We start from the raw sequence: 6,000 nt of genomic DNA, 5'->3' as shown, positions 1-6,000 counted from the left end.
AAGTATAAGAATTGCTATACCTAAAGATACGAGGTGCCTCAAATCATAATTTAATAATATCATAAAAATAAAGAATTCTGCTTTTTATACGTTTCTGGTTTTAATACTCTCACTAGTTTTTTGCGACTTTAAACCCACTGATAATGTGGTGTTTTAAAAATACACGCAACATAGTAAACTAGTTTTACAACATAAAAAATAAGATTAGTAGAAAATAGCTAAACTATTTTTATGTACATATAGAAGTACATACAAATAATTTACAGGCCTTAAATCCACGAGTTATCTCACTAAACACATCTTGTCTGAAATATTACAATTACTTTATTGCTAAGTGTTTAAATTTTACACCACCGTTAAAATTACTTAATTAGAAATATTCACAGATAACTGGTGTATGAAAATTTCACATTAATCATTTTGGTCTAAATTGGTTACAGTTCTTAGAATTTATACGGTGTTACAAAAATACCCGTAAAGCGGAAAGGGGGTGAAATGGTCCCTTATAAAGAGTCTATGTAGAATATTTGAAAACCAGTATCACTGTATAACTTTCGAACAAAAAAAAATCATTGATATGTAAATCATGTTTCGGTAAAATTAAAGACTAAACTACGCAGACTGTTTATTTACACTTTATACCTAATATTTATCCATGAAACGACAAAAAGTCTTAAAATAAGTGTACACCTCTGTTAAATATATGCTAACTCCGGTAGCAACATTACAGCTTACTAGGGTTGAAATATTTTTCGCTTCAATAATTTGTAATATTCTATACGGGTTACTCAGTTACTCTGTAACGGTAGTACTATACTTATTCTATGGTAACACATTGTATAAGTAGTACTAGATATAGATTATAAACTGCCTTGTATGTATAGGTAATAATACTTTATTAAAAATGTATTCTAAAACTGAACATACATAATACGTACCAGAGGTTTTAATATACTAAGTGTGTCCCAGGAGCAAAGTAATATATATGCAAAGTAATACTAATAATAGTCTATACGGTCATTTATATAATGCAATACTCTTGCAGTAAAAAAACCACTTGTTATTAGACAACATTATTTTTAGTAATAATTATACCAAGCACGTTGATAAAATGATTACATTGAAATAGAGGCGCATAATAAACTTAATTTAATTCAGTAAATTTTATTTCAAAATTCACATACATTTATAGCCGTCACAAGTATCGTATCGTATAAGATATCTTGATATAAATTTAAATTCATATGCAGGTACGTTAAATGTCATGAGTCGGTAATCGGGCCATCGGATGTGTATTTTATATTTTTTTACTACATTTGTATTAATTTCAGAAGCGATGTTGCAAAATTCAATAATAATCAAATTGATTCTGAACTCGTCTTTTCTTCAACCTACTGCAATAGCTTTAGATCTTTACTTTTTAATTAAGTATGACCGAATTGGTGTTGTTTGAAATAAATTGAATTTTAATAGTAAGCAAGCTATTCTCGTATACGCGTTTGCTTTCAGTTTCTGCAACGATACATTGCATCAATACGTGTTGAAATAAGATTGATGTATTATTTTTAAGTGTGACATAAACTTTCATTGACAACCGGATGGGCAAGTGGTTAGAGAACCTGACTACGAAGCTTGAGGTCCCGGGTTCGATCCCCGGCCGGGGCAGATATTTGTGTGAATAACACGAATGTTTGTTCTCGGGTCTTGGATGTTTAATATGTATTTAAGTATGTTTATCCGTTGCATAGTGTCCATAGTAGGTACAAGCTTTGCTTAGTTTGGGACTAGGTCAATTGATGTCAAGTGTCCCATGATATTATATATTTATTATTTATTGATAAGGTAAAATTACTGGCACTTGAGGTATTTCATCTTAGGCCTCTAGGTTGGCAACGTATCTGCAATACCCCTGGTGATCTCTTACCATCAGGAGACCCACTTAAAAAAAGGTAATCAATCGACCGAGTGCCCGATACGCTAATGCACAATAGACGACACCCTGATGTCATCTCTAAATTGATGATGAATGACATAAGATGAAAGATGACAACTATTGGGGCAGTGACGTGCACTCGTACGTTTACTAAACTAAACGTCAAAGGCAAATGGTAACTCCGGCTTTGATACGGTATTTTAAGCAAAAAACTATCGCATTTGTAATGAAAAAATATGTTCATGCAAAATTGCACCATTTTAGACTGAATATTTACGCATCAATAATAAAATTTAAACTTTCATACATACATACATAAAAGACGCAAATTACTTATCATGAGTTTTTTTCAAACATATTCTTTATCGTGTTATCGTGGTTCTACTCGTTTTAATGTCGTATTATTTAGACGTTTGCATAGCAATGGTTGGAGAAACTGAGTACGAAGCTTGAGGTAATGGGTTCAATCCCCTGTGGCAGGTATTTTATAAACAATACGAATGCTTGTGTTCGATTCATAGATGTTTAATATGTACGTACGTATATGAGTAAAAATACTTAAGAGATTAAATACTTTAGATTCAGCCTTAAAAACGAATGCAACGAATAAATTGTAAGCTTTGATGCTATCTTAATGTGATGAAGATCTCTTCGTATGTTATTTAAGTAACACTTTGTGTCAAGGACTTGTTTACATTTAATTTCGTAATTTTTTCAATACAACAATCAGAATCCACTTGCATAAGATACAAGTAAATTGCAGTACGAAGTTGCTAATACTATTTTGCCCGGATTGTTTGTTGGTAGAAATTTACTTGCAATTTGCGAGTTATGCAGTAAAATATGCCGTTAACAAGCAAAAATTAGGAAAAAAAAATATGTAGAAATACGTTCAGTGTTTTATAGTGTAACAATATACGTAAAAATAAAAACGTTTCTTGGTAACAGTCTTAGAGGAGGTCTGGGCCTGGAATATGTACGTAACGCCAGATGTATGTACGTACACATTTGGTCAGAAAAGGGACGATGATCTAAATCGATCGAGTATATGTACATATAATAACAGGTCTAAACCTGTTGTTACTCTGAAATTGTTAACTAGATAGGTATTATAACGTCGTTTTAATACTATTGATATACGTAAGAAAAAACAATTTCACATTGCAATATTTTTACATGGTAACTTACCTGAGTAAATCATTCTAAGTAACTGACATCTCACTTATTCTATTTATTTTCTCTGGAAAGGCAAACTTTAAGTGAATTACACATCCGATTATCCGAGTTCTGTTAATCCCACACTTAAAATCGCATCGGATTCTGATTGGCCAATCAGCATGGTATAATTAAGTAAAAACCAATTAATTGAGAGTTTATTGACTAAGGAAACCATTCATATCGATCACAGTGTGACACTTATTTTCAAGATTACTGCTAATAACTAGCAGTTAATGTGTTAAGATTTTAATGTAGTCGTGAGAAAATGCGTAAACGCCTTCGCAGCATAACGGTTAACTACAGTCATATTTACCCTTAGTACTCGTAACTTGCTCGTTTTCACCTGTAATATAAAAATAAATTTAAAGGACTTATGTAAACAGATTGTTTGGTATGTTTTATTTAACACTTCTTGACAATGCTATTAAGATTTTTTTAAATGTGCTTACCAAATATTCTCATACCTTGGTCTATGTTTAAAGTGTACGGCCTCAAAGGGATGAATTCATTTTGAATCAACATTTTTGATAAAAATCGTTCATGAATAGAGATTTACCGAATATCACGTTCAGTAAAACTAAATTCTCCATACCTATGTGCTAAAATAGGAATTTGATTTTAATATGAATAAATTTATGTATTCTACATACCTAATTAAGCAACACTCAACCATTTCCCATTATACAAATTTACTAAATGAATAAATTTCTCGTCTCCGCCTAGAATTGCACTTTATTGAAATGGTGAGGAGCACTGGTAGATAATTAAGAATTGACAGATTTATTGCAGTTGAGATACTTTGAGAATTGCGTTGTGTGCAAATTGCATTTACTATTACAATTACTGACCGTATGTTTAATTATAATTAACCAATAAATTACATAGTTTATTCAAATCATGCTTTAGCCTATTACTTCACCTGTGCAAAAAATTTGAAAAGTTAAATTAAAATGACAGATGATATCATTCGATTTGGTTTAAAAGTGACAAATAAAATGTTAAGCTTATAGTTTCAGTAGTTTGGAATCTGCGTTATTTTTATGCCAGTCAGTCATTCACTTAGCTTTAGCTCAGCTTTTTTATTTTATTGTGAGAAGGAGGAAAACGAGCAAGCGCGTCATCTGATGGGAAATGACCACCATGAATACTAACAACTCATGGAGAGTCACTGGTCTGCTGCCACCTTTTAAAGGAAATATAAACCCTTTTTTTTTTTCTTCTTTAAATCAAAACTGTAATATTTCTAACACTCAATGATTTTAACGAAATACCTTACAAGATTGATTGCATAGTTGAATGCATCTTATTTTTATGACTTGCAGATTTTATCGTTGGCAATATGAAATGTTATATTAACAAAGTAATCTGTTTGGCTACGGCGTGTCAGCATCGTAATTATAAAATACATGTAAGAATTTATATTATATTTGAACTTGCTCAGTATGTTCAACCAAGTAAGTCCTTCACCATATTTGTAACAGTTCATACACCAGAATAAAAATAATAAGGCTTACTGTCACATGGATTCGGAAGTGAAAATAGCATTTGATCCATACAACTGACGTTGAACCTTAGGGTGGTTAAATACGAGTATTTTAAATATAACCAAATATGGCCATTGAGATAAGTCACGTTAAAAAAAATCATCTACAAATACAAAGCTTAAAATGAAAACAAAATAAACAAACAAAACTGAAACATGGCAGCAAACGGACTGCTTTTGCAACCCAATAAAATATTATTTGATAGTGTTACTCTGCCAGGTTATTAATTTATATTGTCTGTTACGTTTTGCAACATATATGGCCGAAGTGTACAATTTTGTAGGAAACTTGCGAATAAAAAGCACACTTGTTATGTCATATGTGTTTACTAGTTACGTGATAAATTGATGATAAAAATTTAACCAATTAAAAATCTTTATTAAAATAAAGAAAATCAACAAATGGACGAGAATAGACGGATGTAAAAAAACTATTACAAAAAGTATTTGGAAACAACAAAAAATAGTTTTAAAGTCTTTCGTGTAAAAATTATAGCAAAGTAGGTATAGTTTGAAATTTTATTCATCTCTAACTTAATTATGTCGTTCAATCGGGCACAGATCTCCTCTCCTAAATAGAGGTCAAGAATTTAAAATTCTAGCGTCATCATGCATACATATTTTGGTTGTTTATTTCTAAATCCAACCATCCTTTAAAGGTTGAAAGAAATAAAGTAACACTTGGTCAAGTACCCTCGGATTTTGTAATTAAATATTTTACCTAACAACGTCTTAAATCTGGTTGATTGTCAAGCAACAAATATATAACTTGTACTCGCAGAAATAGATTTTAAAAGTTGAATATAAAAACCAGTATACATTTTTTATTTTTTACGGGTGCCATTGAGACCTTGGTTCTTGCCCAATTTCATGATTCTAGGACAATTTGAGGAACCCTAAAGATTTCATTTACTAGGAAGTGTCAAAACTCGAAATACTAAATGATAAACAAACAGCCTGTGAACAAAGTAATCCTATAAGGGTTTCTTTTTTTTCATTTCAGATACCTACCCTAAAAAATAAGGCAAGCAACAAAAGATGCAAAGGAAGTGCCATATTTGAAATTGCAGTTTGTAAAGTAGTTGACATTTTAAATTATGAAGCAACTTGTTTTGAAGGTTGCATCATCAATTTTATGCAGTCTCGCAGGAAAGAATTTATTAATCAATTGCCTTGTATAGAGACAGGTTCACCATATTCTGATTTAAGGATTGTTTCATGTATTTTTTCAGATTAATTATCAATACTCTGTCAATTTATTTGTCGGCAATTTACAGAATTAGTTATGAAAAATAATTATTATATT

This window comes from Choristoneura fumiferana, chromosome 12 (assembly GCF_025370935.1).
Source record: "Choristoneura fumiferana chromosome 12, NRCan_CFum_1, whole genome shotgun sequence".
Classification (NCBI taxonomy): Eukaryota; Metazoa; Arthropoda; class Insecta; order Lepidoptera; family Tortricidae; genus Choristoneura; species Choristoneura fumiferana.
The sequence above is the reverse complement of the archived record's forward strand: the minus strand, read 5'-3'. Positions refer to the sequence as shown.